The sequence below is a fragment of the Cetorhinus maximus genome, chromosome 11 (genome assembly GCF_964194155.1).
Source record: "Cetorhinus maximus chromosome 11, sCetMax3.hap1.1, whole genome shotgun sequence".
NCBI classification, from domain to species: domain Eukaryota; kingdom Metazoa; phylum Chordata; class Chondrichthyes; order Lamniformes; family Cetorhinidae; genus Cetorhinus; species Cetorhinus maximus.
This window is the reverse complement of record NC_135889.1, coordinates 126,680,504-126,701,747: the sequence shown is the minus strand read 5'-3', so window position 1 is coordinate 126,701,747 and position 21,244 is coordinate 126,680,504. Positions and strand designations below refer to the sequence as shown.

Sequence of the window (21,244 nt, the reverse complement as noted above, 5' to 3'; positions counted from 1 at the left end):
TGAAACAACTGCACACTGACACAACTACATACTCACATAACTACACACTGAAACAACTACACACTGACTATTCTACACACTGTCCCAGCTACATACTGACGCAACTACAAACTGACAAAACTACACACTAAACAACTACACACTGAATCAAATACAGACTGAAACAAATACACGCTTAAACAACTACACACTGAATCAAATACACGCTGAAACAACTACACACTGAAACAAATACACGCTGAAACAACTAGACGCTGAAACAACTACACACTAAAACAAGTCCATGCTGACACAAGAACACACAGACACAACAATTCACTGATGCAACAACACACTGAAACAACTACACACTGAAACAACTACACACTGAAACAACTACACACTGAAACAACTACACACTGAAACATCTACACACTGAAACAACTGCACACTGAAACAACTGCACACTGAAACAACTACACACTGAAACAACTACACACTGAAACAACTACACACTGAAACAACTACACGCTGAAACAACTACACGCTGAAACAACTACACGCTGAAACAACTACACACTGAAACAACTACAAACTGAAACAACTACACGCTGAAACAAATACACGCTGAAACAAATACACGCTGAAACAAATACACGCTGAAACAACTACACGCTGAAACAACTACACGCTGAAACAACAACACGCTGAAACAACTACACACTGAAACAACTACACACTGAAACAACTACACACTGAAACAAAGACACACTGAAACAAACGCACACTGAGAAAACTATGCCCCGAAACAACTACACACTAAAACAAGTCCATGCTGACACAACACACTGACACAACAATACACTGATGCAACAAAACACTGAAACAACTGCACGCTGAAGCAACTATGCACTGACACAACTACACACTAACACAACGATAAACTGACCAGCTGCACACTGAAAAAAATCCACACTGAAGCAATCACACACTGACGTGATAACACACTGAAACAAAAGCTCACTGAAAAAACAACTCAATGAAAACACTAAACTCTGAAACAACTACACGCTGAAACAACTACACGCTGATACAACTACACGCTGAAACAACTACACGCTGAAACAACAACACGCTGAAACAACTACACGCTGAAACAACTACACGCTGAAACAACTAAACGCTGAAACAACTAAACGCTGAAACAACTAAACGCTGAAACAACTACACGCTGAAACAACTACACGCTGAAACAACTACACGCTGAAACAACCTTCACACTGAAACAACTACACGCTGAAACAACTACACGCTGAAACAACTACACGCTGAAACAACTACACGCTGAAACAACTACACGCTGAAACAACTACACGCTGAAACAACTACACGCTGAAACAACTACACGCTGACAGAACTACACGCTGAAACAAATACACGCTGAAACAACTACACACTGAAACAAATACACACTGAAACAACTAGACGCTGAAACAACTACACACTAAAACAAGTCCATGCTGACAGAAGAACACACTGACACAACAATACACTGATGCAACAACACACTGAAACAACTGCAGACTGAAACAACTACACACTGAAACATCTACACACTGAAACAACTACACACTGAAACAACTACACACTGAAACATCTACACACTGAAACAACTACACGCTGACACAACTACACGCTGACACAACTACACGCTGACACAACTACACGCTGACACAACTACACGCTGACACAAATACACACTGAGAAAACTATGCACTGAAACAAATACACACTGAGAAAACTATGCACTGAAACAAATACACACTGAGAAAACTATGCACTGAAACAACTACACACTAAAACAAGTCCATGCTGACACAACACACTGACACAAAAATAGACTGATGCAACAACACACTGAAACAACTACACACTGAAACAAATACACGCTGAAACAACTACACACTGAAACAACTACACGCTATAACAACTACACGCTGAAACAACTACACGCTGAAACAACTACACGCTGAAACAACTACACGCTGAAACAACTACACGCTGAAACAACTACACGCTGAAACAAATACACGCTGAAACAACTACACGCTGAAACAACTACACGCTGAAACAAATACACGCTGAAACAAGTACACACTGAAACAAGTACACACTGAAACAACTACACACTGAAACAACTACACGCTGAAACAACTACACGCTGAAGCAACTACACGCTGAAACAAATACACGCTGAAACAAATACACACTGAGAAAACTATGCACTGAAACAACTACACACTAAAACAAGTCCATGCTGACACAACACACTGACACAAAAATAGACTGATGCAACAACACACTGAAACAACTGCACACTGAAGCAACTATGCACTGACACAACTACACACTAACACAACGATAAACTGACCAGCTGCACACTGAAAAAACTCCACACTGAAGCAATCACACACTGACGTGATAACACACTGAAACAAAAGCTCACTGAAAAAACAACTCAATGAAAACACTAAACTCTGAAACAACTGCACACTGACACAACTACATACTCACATAACTACACACTGAAACAGCCACACACTAAACAACTACAAACCGAAACACTTACACACTGACTATTCTACACACTGTCCCAGCTACATACTGACGCAACTACAAACTGACACAACTACACACTAAACAACTACACACTGACTCAACTACACATTGAAATAAATGCATGCTGAAACAACTACACATTGAAATAAATGCACGCTGAAACAACTACACACTGAAACAACTACACACTGAAACAAATACACACTGAAACAACTACACGCTGAAACAACTACACACTGAAACAAATACACGCTGAAACAACTGCACACTGAAACAACTACACGCTGAAACAACTACACGCTGAAACAACTACACGCTGAAACAACTACACGCTGAAACAACTACACGCTGAAACAACTGCACGCTGAAACAACTACACGCTGAAACAAATACACGCTGAAACAAATACACGCTGAAACAAATACACGCTGAAACAACTACACGCTGAAACAAATACACGCTGAAACAAATACACGCTGAAACAAATACACGCTGAAACAACTACACGCTGAAACAAGTACACGCTGAAACAACTACACGCTGAAACAACTACACTCTGAAACAAATACACGCTGAAACATGTACACACTGAAACAAGTACACACTGAAACAACTACACGCTGAAACAACTACACGCTGAAACAACTACACACTGAAACAAAGACACACTGAAACAACCGCACACTGAGAAAACTATGCACTGAAACAACTACACACTGAAACAACTATACACTGAAACAACTACACACTGAAGCAACTACACACTGAAGCAAATACACGCTGAAACAAATACACGCTGAAACAAATACACGCTGAAACAACTACACAATGAAACAAATACACACTGAAACAACCACACACTGAGAAAACTATGCACTGAAACAACTACACACTAAAACAAGTCCATGCTGACACAACACACTGACACAACAATACACTGATGCAACAACACACTGAAACAACTGCACACTGAAACAACTGCACACTGAAACAACTGCACACTGAAACAACTGCACACTGAAACAACTACACACTGAAACAACTACACACTGAAACAACTGCACACTGAAACAACTACACACTGAAACAACTAAACACTGAAACAACTACACACTGAAACAACTAAACACTGAAACAACTACACGCTGAAGCAAATACACGCTGAAGCAAATACACGCTGAAACAAATACACACTGAAATAAATACACACTGAAACAAATACACACTGAGAAAACTATGCACCGAAACAACTACACACTAAAACAAGTCCATGCTGACACAACACACTGACACAACAATACACTGATGCAACAACACACTGAAACAACTGCACACTGAAGCAACTATGCACTGACACAACTACACACTAACACAACGATAAACTGCCCAGCTGCACACTGAAAAAACTCCACACTGAAGCAATAACACACTTACGTGATAATACACTGAAACAAAACCTTACTGAAAAACCAACTCAATGAAAACACTAAACTCTGAAACAACTGCACACTGACACAACTACATACTCACATAACTACACACTGAAACAACTACACACTGACTATTCTACACACTGTCCCAGCTACATACTGACGCAACTACAAACTGACAAAACTACACACTAAACAACTACACACTGAATCAAATACAGACTGAAACAAATACACGCTTAAACAACTACACACTGAAACAAATACACGCTGAAACAACTACACACTGAAACAAATACACGCTGAAACAACTAGACGCTGAAACAACTACACACTAAAACAAGTCCATGCTGACACAAGAATACACTGACACAACAATACACTGATGCAACAACACACTGAAACAACTGCACACTGAAGCAACTACACACTGAAACAACTACACACTGAAACAACTACACACTGAAACAACTACACACTGAAACAACTACACACTGAAACAACTGCACACTGAAACAACTACACACTGAAACAACTACACACTGAAACAACTACACACTGATACAACTACACACTGAAACAACTACACACTGAAACAACTACACGCTGAAACAACTACACACTGAAACAACTACGCACTCAACAACTACATACTGACACAACTACACACTGAAACAACTACACACTGAAACAACTACACACTAAACAACTACAAACTGAAACACCTACGCACTGACTATTCTACTCACTGTCCCAGCTACATACTGACGCAACTACAAACTGACACAACTACACACTAAACAACTACACACTGACACAACTACACACTGAAATAAATGCATGCTGAAACAACTACACACTGAAACAAATACACACTGAAACAACTACACGCTGAAACAACTACACACTGAAACAAATACACACTGAAACAACTACACGCTGAAACAACTACACACTGAAACAAATACACGCTGAATCAACTACGCACTGAAACAACAATGCACTGAAACAACTACACACTGAGACAACTACACACTGAAACAAATACACGCTGAAACAAATACACACTTAAAAAAATACACGGTGAAACAACTACACACTGAAACAAATACACACTGAAACAACCACACACTGAACCAACTACACACTGAAACAACTACACACTGAAACAACTACACACTGAAACAACTACAGACTGAAACAACTACACGCTGAAACAAATACACACTGAAAAAAATACACGCTGAAACAACTACACACTGAAACAAATACACATTGAAACAAATACACACTGAAAAAAATACACGCTGAAACAACTACACACTGAAACAAATACACACTGAAACAACCACACACTGAGAAAACTATGCACTGAAACAACAACACACTAAAACAAGTCCATGCTGACACAACAACACACTGACACAACAACACACTGAAACAACTGCACACTGAAACAACTAAACACTGAAACAACTACACACTGAAACAACTACACACTGAAACAACTACACACTGAAACAACTACACACTGAAACAAGTCCATGCTGACACAACAACACACTGACACAACAACAGACTGAAACAACTGCACACTGAAACAACTGCACACTGAAACAACTGCACACTGAAACAACTACACACTGAAACAACTGCACACTGAAACAACTAAACACTGAAACAACTACACACTGAAACAACTACGCACTGAAACAACTACACACTGAAACAACTACACACTGAAACAACTACACACTGAAACAACTACACACTGAAACAACTACACACTGAACCAACTACACACTGAAACAACTACACACTAAAACAACTACACACTGAAACAACTACACACTGAAGCAAATACACGCTGAAACAAATACACGCTGAAAAAACCACACACTGAGAATACTATGCACTGAAACAACTACACACTGAAACAACTACACACTAAAACAACTACACGCTGAAACAACTACACGCTGAAACAACTACACGCTGAAACAACTACACGCTGAAACAACTACACGCTGACACAACTACACGCTGACACAACTACACGCTGACACAACTACACGCTGACACAACTACACGCTGACACAAATACACACTGAGAAAACTATGCACTGAAACAAATACACACTGAGAAAACTATGCACTGAAACAAATACACACTGAGAAAACTATGCACTGAAAGAACTACACACTAAAACAAGTCCATGCTGACACAACACACTGACACAAAAATAGACTGATGCAACAACACACTGAAACAACTGCACACTGAAGCAACTATGCACTGACACAACTACACACTAACACAACGATAAACTGACCAGCTGCACACTGAAAAAACTCCACACTGAAGCAATCACACACTGACGTGACAACACACTGAAACAAAAGCTCACTGAAAAAACAACTCAATGAAAACACTAAACTCTGAAACAACTGCACACTGACACAACTACATACTCACATAACTACACACTGAAACAACCACACACTAAACAACTACAAACCGAAACACTTACACACTGACTATTCTACACACTGTCCCAGCTAAATACTGACGCAACTACAAACTGACACAACTACACACTAAACAACTACACACTGACACAACTACACATTGAAATAAATGCATGCTGAAAACACTACACACTGAAATAAATGCACGCTGAAACAACTACACACTGAAACAACTACACACTGAAACAAATACACACTGAAGCAACTACACGCTGAAACAACTACACACTGAAACAAATACACGCTGAAACAACTACACACTGAAACAACTACACGCTGAAGCAACTACACGCTGAAACAACTACACGCTGAAACAACTACACGCTGAAACAACTACACGCTGAAACAAATACACGCTGAAACAACTACACGCTGAAACAACTACACGCTGAAACAAATACACGCTGAAACAAGTACACACTGAAACAAGTACACACTGAAACAAGTACACACTGAAACAAGTACACACTGAAACAACTACACGCTGAAACAACTACACGCTGAAACAACTACACGCTGAAACAAATACACGCTGAAACAAATACACGCAGAAACAACTACACGCTGAAACAAATACACGCTGAAACAAGTACACACTGAAACAAGAACACACTGAAACAAGTACACACTGAAACAACTATACGCTGAAACAACTACACGCTGAAACAACTACACGCTGAAACAACTACACGCTGAAACAAATACACGCTGAAACAAATACACACAGAAACAACTACACACTGAAACAAAGACACACTGAAACAACCGCACACTGAGAAAACTATGCACTGAAACAACTACACACTGAAACAACTATACACTGAAACAACTACACACTGAAACAACTACACACTGAAGCAACTACACACTGAAGCAAATACACGCTGAAGCAAATACACGCTGAAACAAATACACGCTGAAACAACTACACAATGAAACAAATACACACTGAAACAACCACACACTGAGAAAACTATGCACTGAAACAACTACACCCTAAAACAAGTCCATGCTGACACAACACACTGACACAACAATACACTGATGCAACAACACACTGAAACAACTGCACACTGAAACAACTGCAAACTGAAACAACTGCACACTGAAACAACTGCACACTGAAACAACTACACACTGAAACAACTACACACTGAAACAACTACACACTGAAACAACTACACACTGAAACAACTACACACTGAAACAACTAAACACTGAAACAACTACACGCTGAAGCAAATACACGCTGAAACAAATACACGCTGAAACAAATACACGCTGAAACAAATACACACTGAAATAAATACACACTGAGAAAACTATGCACCATAACAACTACACACTAAAACAAGTCCATGCTGACACAACACACTGACACAACAATACACTGATGCAACAACACACTGAAACAACTGCACACTGAAGCAACTATGCACTGACGCAACTACACACTAACACAACGATTAACTGACCAGCTGCACACTGAAAAAACTCCAAACTGAAGCAATCACACACTGACGTGATAACACACTGAAACAAAAGCTTACTGAAAAACCAACTCAATGAAAACACTAAATTCTGAAACAACTGCACACTGACACAACTACATACTCACATAACTACACACTGAAACAACTACACACTGACTATTCTACACACTGTCCCAGCTACATACTGACGCAACTACAAACTGACAAAACTACACACTAAACAACTACACACTAAATCAAATACAGACTGAAACAAATACACGCTTAAACAACTACACACTGAAACAAATACACGCTGAAACAACTACACACTGAAACAAATACACGCTGAAACAACTAGACGCTGAAACAACTGCACACTAAAACAGGTCCATGCTGACACAAGAATACACTGACACAACAATACACTGATGCAACAACACACTGAAACAACTGCACACTGAAACAACTACACACTGAAACAACTACACACTGAAACAACTACACACTGAAACATCTACACACTGAAACAACTACACACTGAAACAACTGCACACTGAAACAACTACACACTGAAACAACTACACACTGAAACAACTACACACTGAAACAACTACACACTGAAACAACTACACACTCAACAACTACATACTGACACAACTACACACTGAAACAACTATACACTGAATCAACTACACACTGAAACAACTACACGCTGAAACAACTACACGCTGAAACAACTACCCACTGAAACAACTACACACTGAAACAACTACACACTGAAACAAATACACGCTGAAACAAATACACGCTGAAACAAATACACGCTGAAACAACTACACGCTGAAACACCTACACACTGAATCAACTACACGCTGAAACAACTACACACTGAAAAAACTACGCAATAAAACAAAGACACACTGAAACAAACGCACACTGAGAAAACTATGCCCTGAAACAACTACACACTAAACAAGTCCATGCTGACACAAGAACACACTGACACAACAATACACTGAGGCAACAACACACTGAAACAACTGCACACTGAAACAACTACACGCTGAAACAACTACACACTGAAACAACTACACACTGAAACAACTACACACTGAAACAACTACACACTGAAACAACTACACACTGAAACAACTATACACTGAAACAACTACACACTGAAACAACTACACACTGAAACAACTACACGCTGAAACAACTACATGCTGAAACAACTACACGCTGAAACAACTACACGCTGAAACAACTACACACTGAAACAACTACACACTGAAACAACTACACACTGAAACAAATACACGCTGAAACAAATACACGCTGAAACAACTACACGCTGAAACAACTACACACTGAAACAACTACACGCTGTAACAACTACACGCTGAAACAACTACACGCTGACACAACTACACGCTGAAACAAATACACGCTGAAACAACTACACACTGAAACAAATACACGCTGAAACAACTACACACTGAAACAAATACACACTGAAACAAATACACGCTGAAACAAATACACGCTGAAATAAATACACGCTGAAATAACCACACGCTGTAACAAATACACGCTGAAACAACTACACGCTGAAATAACTACACGCTGAAACAACTACACGCTGAAACAACTACACGCTGAAACAACTACACGCTGAAACAACCTTCACACTGAAACAAGTACACGCTGAAACAAATACACGCTGAAATAACTACACGCTTAAACATCTACACATTGAAACAAATACACACTGAAACAACTACACACTGAAACAAATACACACTGATACAACTACACGCTAAAACAATTACACGCTGAATCAAATACACGCTGAAACAAATACACGCTGAAACAAATACACGCTGAAACAAATAAATGCTGAAACAGCCACACGCTGAAACAACCACACGCAGTAACAAATACACGCTGAAACAACTACACGCTGAAACAACTACACGCTGAAACAACTACATGCTGAAACAACTACACGCTGAAACAACTACACGCTGAAACAAATACACTCTGAAACAAGTACACACTGAAACAAATACACCCAGAAACAACCATACGCTGAAACAACCACACGCTGTAACAAATAAAAGCTGAAACACCTAAACGCTGAATCAAATACACGCTAAATCAAATACACGCTGAAACAAATACACGCTGAAACAACTACACGCTGAAACAACTACACGCTGAAACAACTACACGCTGAAACAAATACAGGCTGAAACAACTACACGCTGAAACAACCATACGCTGAAACAAATACACGCTAAACAACCATACGCTGAAACAACTACACGCTGAAACAACTACACGCTGAAAAAAATACACGCTGAAACAAATACACGCTGAAACAAATACACGCTGAAACAAATACACGCTGAAACAACCACACGCTTAAACAACCATACGCTGAAACAACCATACGCTGAAACAACCATACGCTGAAACAAATACACGCTAAACAACCATACGCTGAAACAACTACATGCTGAAACAACTACACGCTTCAAAAACTACACGCTGAAACAAATACACGCTGAAACAAATACACGCTGAAACAAATACACGCTGAAACAACCCTACGCTGAAACAACCATACACTGAAACAAATACACGCTAAACAACTATACGCTGAAACAACTACACACTGAAACAATTACACACTGAAACAACTACACGCTGAAACAAATACACGCTGAAACAACTACACGCTGAAACAACTACATGCTGAAGCAACTACACGCTGAAACAACTACACGCTGAAACAACTACACGCTGAAACAAATACACACAGAAACAACTACACACTGAAACAACTACACGCTGAAACAACTACACGCTGAAAAAACCTTCACACTGAAACAACCTTCACACTGAAACAAATACACGCTGAAACAACTACACGCTTAAACGTCTACACTTTGAAACAAATAAACACTGAAACAACTACACACTGAAACAAATACGCACTGATACAACTACACGCTGAAACAATTACACGCTGAATCAAATACACGCTGAAACAAATACACGCTGAAACAAATACACGCTGAAACAAATACAAGCTGAAACATCCACACGCTGAAACAACCACACACTAAAACAACCTTCACACTGAAACAAATACACGCTGAAACAACTACACGCTTAAACATCTACACATTGAAACAAATAAACACTGAAACAACTACACACTGAAACAAATACACACAGATACAACTACACGCTGAAACAATTACACGCTGAATCAAATACACGCTGAAACAAATACACGCTGAAACAAATACACGCTGAAACAAATACACGCTGAAACAGCCACACGCTGACACAACCATACGCTGAAACAACTACACGCTGAAACAACTACACGCTGAAACAAATTTCACACTGAAACAAATACACGCTGAAACAACTACACGCTTAAACATCTACACATTGAAACAAATAAACACTGAAACAACTACACACTGAAACAAATACACACTGATACAACTACACGCTGAAACAATTACACGCTGAATCAAATACACGCTGAAACAAATACACGCTGAAACAAATACACGCTGAAACAAATACACGTTGAAACAGCCACACGCTGAAACAACCATACGCTGAAACAACTACACGCTGAAACAACTACACGCTGAAAGAACTACACGCTGAAACAACTACACAATGAAACAACTACACGCTGAAACAACTACACGCTGAATCAAATACACGCTGAAACAAATACAAGCTGAAACAACTACACGCTGAAACAAATACATGCTGAAACAACTACACGCTGAAACAAATACACGCTGAAACAAATACACGCTGAAACAAATAAACGCTGAAACAAATACACGCTGAATCAAATACACGCTGAAACAAATAGACACTGAAACAAATACACGCTGAAACAAATAAACGCTGAAACAAATACACGCTGAAACAAATACACGCTGAAACAAATACACGCTGAATCAAATACACGCTGAATCAAATACACGCTGAAACAACTACACGCTGAAACAACTACACGCTGAAACAACTACACGCTGAAACAAATACATGCTGAAACAACTACACGCTGAAACAACTACACGCTGAAACAACCATACGCTGAAAGAACTACACGCTAATCAACCATACGCTGAAACAACTACACGCTGAAACAACTACACGCTGAAACAACCATACGCTGAAACAAATACACGCTAAACAACCATACCATGAAACAACTACACGCTGAAACAACTACACGCTGAAACAACTACACGCTGAAACAACTACACGCTGAGACAACTACACGCTGAAACAAATACATGCTGAAACAACTACACGATGAAACAAATACACGCTGAAACAAATACACACTGATACAACTACACGCTGAAACAATTACACGCTGAAACAAATACACGCTGAAACAGCCACACGCTGAAACAACCAGACGCTGAAACAAATACACGCTGAAACAAATACACGCTGAAACAACCATACGCTGAAACAACCATACGCTGAAACAAATACACGCTAAACAACTATACGCTGAAACAACTACACGCTGAAACAACTACACATTGAAACAAATAAACACTGAAACAACTACACACTGAAACAAATACACACTGATACAACTACACGCTGAAACAATTACACGCTGAACCAAATACACGCTGAAACAAATACACGCTGAAACAAATACACGCTGAAACAAATACACGTTGAAACAGCCACACGCTGAAACAACCATACGCTGAAACAACTACACGCTGAAACAACTACACGCTGAAAGAACTACACGCTGAAACAACTACACGATAAAACAACTACACGCTGAAACAACTACACGCTGAATCAAATACACGCTGAAACAAATACAAGCTGAAACAACTACATGCTGAAACAAATACACGCTGAAACAACTACACGCTGAAACAACTACACGCTGAAACAACTACACGCTGAAACAAATACACGCTGAAACAACTACACGCTGAAATAACTACACGCTGAAACAACTACACGCTGAAACAACCTTCACACTGAAACAACCTTCACACTGAAACAAATACACGCTGAAACAACTACACACTGAAACAAATACACACTGACACAACTACACGCTGAAACAAATACATGCTGAAACAACTACACGCTGAAACAACTACACGCTGAAACAACCATACGCTGAAACAACAACACGCTAATCAACCATACGGTGAAACAACTACACGCTGAAACAACTACACGCTGAAACAACCATACGCTGAAACAAATACACGCTAAACAACCATACCATGAAACAACTACACACTGAAACAACTACACGCTGAAACAACTACACGCTGAAACAACTACACGCTGAAACAACTACACGCTGAAACAACTACACGCTGAGACAACTACACGCTGAATCAAATACACGCTGAAACAACTACACGATGAAACAAATACACGCTGAAACAAATACACACTGATACAACTACACGCTGAAACAATTACACGCTGAAACAAATACACGCTGAAACAGCCACACGCTGAAACAACCAGACGCTGAAACAAATACACGCTGAAACAAATACACGCTGAAACAACCATACGCTGAAACAACCATACGCTGAAACAAATACACGCTAAACAACTATACGCTGAAACAACTACACGCTGAAACAACTACACATTGAAACAAATAAACACTGAAACAACTACACACTGAAACAAATACACACTGATACAACTACACGCTGAAACAATTACACGCTGAATCAAATACACGCTGAAACAAATACACGCTGAAACAAATACACGCTGAAACAAATACACGTTGAAACAGCCACACGCTGAAACAACCATACGCTGAAACAACTACACGCTGAAACAACTACACGCTGAAAGAACTACACGCTGAAACAACTACACGATGAAACAACGACACGCTGAAACAACTACACGCTGAATCAAATACACGCTGAAACAAATACAAGCTGAAACAACTACATGCTGAAACAAATACACGCTGAAACAACTACACACTGAAACAAATACACGCTGAAACAAATACACGCTGAAACAAATACACGCTGAAACAAATACACGCTGAATCAAATACACGCTGAAACAAATAAACGCTGAAACAAATACACATTGAAACAAATACACGCTGAATCAAATACACGCTGAAACAAATACACGCTGAAACAAATACACGCTGAATCAAATACACGCTGAATCAAATACACGCTGAAACAAATAAACGCTGAAACAAATACACGCTGAATCAAATACACGCTGAAACAAATACAAGCTGAAACAAATACGCGCTGAAACAAATAAACGCTGAAACAAATAAACGCTGAAACGAATACACGCTGAAACAAATACACGCTGAATCAAATACACACTGAATCAAATACAAGCTTAAACAACTACACGCTGGAACAACAACACGCTGAAACAACTACACGCTGAAACAAATACACGCTGAAACAACTACACGCTGAAACAACTACACGCTGAAACAACCATACGCTGAAAGAACTACACGCTAAACAACCATACGCTGAAAGAACTACACGCTAAACAACCATACGCTGAAACAACTACACGCTGAAACAACTACACGCTGAAACAACCATACGCTGAAACAAATACACGCTAAACAACCATACCATGAAACAACTACACACTGAAACAACTACACGCTGAAACAACTACACGCTGAAACAACTACACGCTGAAACAACTACACGCTGAAACAACTACACGCTGAAACAAATACACGCTGAAACAACTACACGCTGAAATAACTACACGCTGAAACAACTACACGCTGAAACAACCTTCACACTGAAACAACCTTCACACTGAAACAAATACACGCTGAAACAACTACACACTGAAACAAATACACACTGACACAACTACACGCTGAAACAAATACATGCTGAAACAACTACACGCTGAAACAACTACACGCTGAAACAACCATACGCTGAAACAACTACACGCTAATCAACCATACGGTGAAACAACTACACGCTGAAACAACTACACGCTGAAACAACCATACGCTGAAACAAATACACGCTAAACAACCATACCATGAAACAACTAGACACTGAAACAACTACACGCTGAAACAACTACACGCTGAAACGACTACACGCTGAAACAACTACACGCTGAAACAACTACACGCTGAGACAACTACACGCTGAATCAAATACACGCTGAAACAACTACACGATGAAACAAATACACGCTGAAACAAATACACACTGATACAACTACACGCTGAAACAATTACACGCTGAAACAAATACACGCTGAAACAGCCACACGCTGAAACAACCAGATGCTGAAACAAATACACGCTGAAACAAATACACGCTGAAACAACCATACGCCGAAACAACCATACGCTGAAACAAATACACGCTAAACAACTATACGCTGAAACAACTACACGCTGAAACAACTACACATTGAAACAAATAAACACTGAAACAACTACACACTGAAACAAATACACATTGATACAACTACACGCTGAAACAATTACACGCTGAATCAAATACACGCTGAAACAAATACATGCTGAAACAAATACACGCTGAAACAAATAAACGCTGAAACAAATACAAGCTGAATCAAATACACGCTGAAACAAATAAACGCTGAAACAAATACACGCTGAAACAAATAAACGCTGAAACAAATACACGCTGAAACATATACACGCTGAAACAAATACACGCTGAATCAAATACACGCTGAATCAAATACACGCTGAAACAACTACACGCTGAAACAACTACACGCTGAAACAAATACACGCTGAAACAACTACACGCTGAAACAACTACACGCTGAAACAACCATACGCTGAAAGAACTAGACGCTAAACAACCATACGCTGAAACAACTACACGCTGAAACAACTACACGCTGAAACAACCATACGCTGAAACAAATACACGCTAAACAACCATACCATGAAACAACTACACACTGAAACAACTACACGCTGAAACAACTACACGCTGAAACAACTACACGCTGAAACAACTGCACGCTGAAACAACTACACGCTGAAACAACTACACGCTGAAACAACTACACGATGAAACAAATACACGCTGAAACAAATACACGCTGAAACAAATACACGCTGAAACAAATACACGCTGAAACAGCCACACGCTGAAACAACCATACGCTGAAACAACTACACGCTGAAACAATCATAAGCTGAAACAACTACACTCTGAAACAACTACACGCTGAAACAAATACATGCTGAAACAAATACAGGCTGAAACAACTACACGCTGAAATAAATACACGCTGAAACAAATACACGCTGAAACAACTACACGCTGAAACAACTACACGCTGAAACAAATACACGCTGAAACAAATACACGCTGAAACAAATACACGCTGAAACAGCCACACGCTGAAACAACCGTACGCTGAAACAACCGCACGCTGAAACAAATACACGCGGAAACAACTACATGCTGAAACAACTACACGCTGAAACAACTACACGCTGAAACAACTACACGCTGAAGCAACTACACGCTGAAACAACTACACGCTGAAACAACTACACGCTGAAACAACCTTCACACTGAAACAACCTTCACACTGAAACAAATACACGCTGAAACAAATACATGCTTAAACATCTACACATTGAAACAAATAAACACTGAAACAACTTCACACTGAAACAAATACACACTGATACAAATACACACTGATACAACTACACTCTGAAACAATTACACGCTGAAACAAATAAACGCTGAAACAAATACACGCTGAAACAAATACACGCTGAAACAAATACACGCTGAAACAACTACACGCTGAAACAAATACACGCTGAAACAACCACACGCTAAACAACCATACGCTGAAACAACTACACGCTGAAACAACTACACGCTGAAAATACTACACGCTGAAACAAATACACGCTGAAACAAATGCACGCTAAACAAACATACGCTGAAACAACTACACGCTGAAACAAATACACGCTGAAACAACTACACGCTGAAACAAATACTCGCTTAAACAAATACACGCTGAATCAAATACACGCTGAAACAAATAAACGCTGAAACAAATACACGCTTAATCAAATACACGCTGAAACAAATACACGCTGAAACAACTATACGCTGAAACAACTACACGCTGGAACAAATACACGCTGAAACAAATACACGCTGAAACAACTACACGCTGAAACAAATACACGCTAAAACAACTACACGCTGAAACAAATACACGCTGAAACAAATACACGCTGAAACAAATACACGCTGAAACAACTACACGCTGAAACAAATACACGCTGAAACAAATACACGCTGAAACAAGTACACTCTGAAACAAATACACGCTGAATCAAATGCACGCTGAAACAGGCACACGCTGAAACAACCATACGCTGAAACAAATTCACGCTGAAGCAACTACACGCTGAAACGACTACACGCTGAAACAACCATACGCTGAAACAACAATACGCTGAAACAAATACACACTAAACAACCATACGCTGAAACAACTACACGCTGAAACAACTACACGCTGAAACAACTACACGCTGAAACAAATACAGGCTGAAACAACTACACGCTGAAACAACCATACGCTGAAACAAATACACGCTAAACAACCATACGCTGAAACAACTACACGCTGAAACAACTACACGCTGAAAAAACTACACGCTGAAACAAATACACGCTGAAACAAATACACGCAGAAACAAATACACGCTGAAACAACCATACGCTGAATCAACCATACGCTGAAACAACCATACGCTGAAACAACCATACGCTGAAACAAATACACGCTAAACAACCATACGCTGAAACAACTACATGCTGAAACAACTAGACGCTGAAACAACTACACGCTGAAACAACTACACGCTGAAACAAATACACGCTGAAACAAATACACGCTGAAACAAATACACGCTGAAACAAATACACGCTGAAACAACTACACGCTGATACAACCTTCACACTGAAACAAATACACGCTGAAACAACTACACGCATAAACATCTACACATTGAAACAAATAAACACTGAAACAACTACACACTGAAAAAAATACACACTGATACAACTGCACGCTGAAACAATTACACGCTGAATCAAATACACGCTGAATCAAATACACGCTGAAACAAATACACGCTGAAACAAATACACGCTGAAACAAATACACGCTGAAACAAATACACGTTGAAACAGCCACACGCTGAAACAACCATACGCTGAAACAACTACACGCTGAAACAACAACACGCTGAAAGAACTACACGCTGAAACAACTACACGATGAAACAACTACACGCTGAAACAACTACACGCTGAATCAAATACATGCTGAAACAAATACAAGCTGAAACAACTACACGCTGAAACAAATACACGCTGAAACAACTACACGCTGAAACAAATACACGCTGAAACAAATAAACGCTGAAACAAATACACGCTGAAACAAATACACGCTGAAACAAATACACGCTGAAACAAATACACGTTGAAACAGCCACACGCTGAAACAACCATACGCTGAAACAACTACACGCTGAAACAACAACACGCTGAAAGAACTACACGCTGAAACAACTACACGATGAAACAACTACACGCTGAAACAACTACACGCTGAATCAAATACACGCTGAAACAAAAACAAGCTGAAACAACTACACGCTGAAACAAATACACGCTGAAACAACTACACGCTGAAACAAATACACGCTGAAACAAATAAACGCTGAAACAAATACACATTGAAACAATTACACGCTGAATCAAATACACGCTGAAACAAATACACGCTGAAACAAATACACGCTGAAACAAATACACGTTGAAACAGCCACACGCTGAAACAACCATACGCTGAAACAACTACACGCTGAAACAACAACACGCTGAAACAACTACACGCTGAAACAACTACACGATGAAACAACTACACGCTGAAACAAATACACGCTGAAACAAATAAACGCTGAAACAAATACACATTGAAACAATTACACGCTGAATCAAATACACGCTGAATCAAATACACGCTGAAACAAATACACGCTGAAACAAATACACGCTGAAAAAAATACACGCTGAAGCAAATACACGTTGAAACAGCCACACGCTGAAACAACCATACGCTGAAACAACTACACGCTGAAACAACAACACGCTGAAAGAACTACACGCTGAAACAACTACACGATGAAACAACTACACGCTGAAACAACTACACGCTGAATCAAATACACGCTGAAACAAATACAAGCTGAAACAACTACACGCTGAAACAAATACACGCTGAAACAACTACACGCTGAAACAAATACACGCTGAAACAAATAAACGCTGAAACAAATACACATTGAAACAAATACACGCTGAATCAAATACACGCTGAAACAAATAAACGCTGAAACAAATACACGCTGAATCAAATACACGCTGAAACAAATATACGCTGAAACAAATAAACGCTGAAACAAATACACGCTGAAACAAATACACGCTGAAACAAATACACGCTGAATCAAATACACGCTGAATCAAATACACGCTGAAACAACTACACGCTGAAACAACAACATGCTGAAACAACTTCACGCTGAAACAAATACACGATGAAACAACTACACGCTGAAACAACTACACGCTGAAACAACCATACACTGAAAGAACTACACGCTAAACAACCATAAGCTGAAACAACTACACGCTAAATCAACCATACGCTGAAACAAATACACGGTAAACAACCATACCATGAAACAACTACACACTGAAACAACTACACGCTGAAACAACTACACGCTGAAACAACTACACGCTGAAACAACTACACGCTGAAACAACTACACGCTGAAACAACTACACACTGAAACAACTACACGCTGAAACAACCTTCACACTGAAACAACCTTCACACTGAAACAAATTCATGCTGAAACAACTACACGCTTAAACATCTACACATTGAAACAAATAAACACTGAAACAACTACACACTGAAACAAATACACACTGATACAACTACACGCTGAAACAATTACACGCTGAATCAAATACACGCTGAAACAAATACACGCTGAAACAAATACACGCTGAAACAAATACACGTTGAAACAGCCACAAGCTGAAACAACCATACGCTGAAACAACTACACGCTGAAACAACTACACGCTGAAAGAACTACACGCTGAAACAACTACACGATGAAACAACTACACGCTGAAACAATAACACGCTGAATCAAATACACGCTGAAACAAATACAAGCTGATACAACTACAAGCTGAAACAAATACACGCTGAAACAACTACACGCTGAAACAAATACACGGTGAAACAAATACACGCTGAAACAAATAAACGCTGAAACAAATACACGCTGAAACAAATACACGCTGAAACAACTACACGCTGAAACAAATACACATTGAAACAAATACACGCTGAATCAAATACACGCTGAAACAAATAAACGCTGAAACAAATACACGCTGAATCAAATACACGCTGAATCAAATACACGCTGAAACAAATACACGCTGAAACAAATACACGCTGAAACAAATACACGTTGAAACAGCCACACGCTGAAACAACCATACGCAGAAACAACTACACGCTGAAAGAACTACACGCTGAAACAACTACACGATGAAACAAGTACACGCTGAAACAACTACACGCTGAATCAAATACACGCTGAAACAAATGCAAGCTGAAACAACTACACGCTGAAACAACTACACGCTGAAACAACTACACGCTGAAACAAATACACGCTGAAACAAATACACGCTGAAACAAATACACGCTATAACAATAAACGCTGAAACAAATACACGCTGAATCAAATACACGCTGAAACAAATAAACGCTGAAACAAATACACATTGAAACAAATACACGCTGAAACAACTACACGCTGAAACAACTACACGATGAAACAACCATACGCTGAAAGAACTACACGCTAAACAACCATACGCTGAAACAACTACACGCTGAAACAACTACACGCTGATACAACCATACGCTGAAACAAATACACGCTAAACAACCATACCATGAAACAACTACACACTGAAACAACTACACGCT

At 39.4% G+C, this 21,244-nt stretch overlaps 1 protein-coding gene across 1 annotated transcript in view; it reads left to right on the top strand.

Annotated features, from left to right (window-relative positions):
* Positions 1-21,244, top strand: part of LOC144686231 (SPRY domain-containing protein 3-like) — a 1,189,784-nt gene that overhangs the window by 729,251 nt on the left and 439,289 nt on the right. The gene's annotated exons all lie outside the window — the stretch shown is intronic.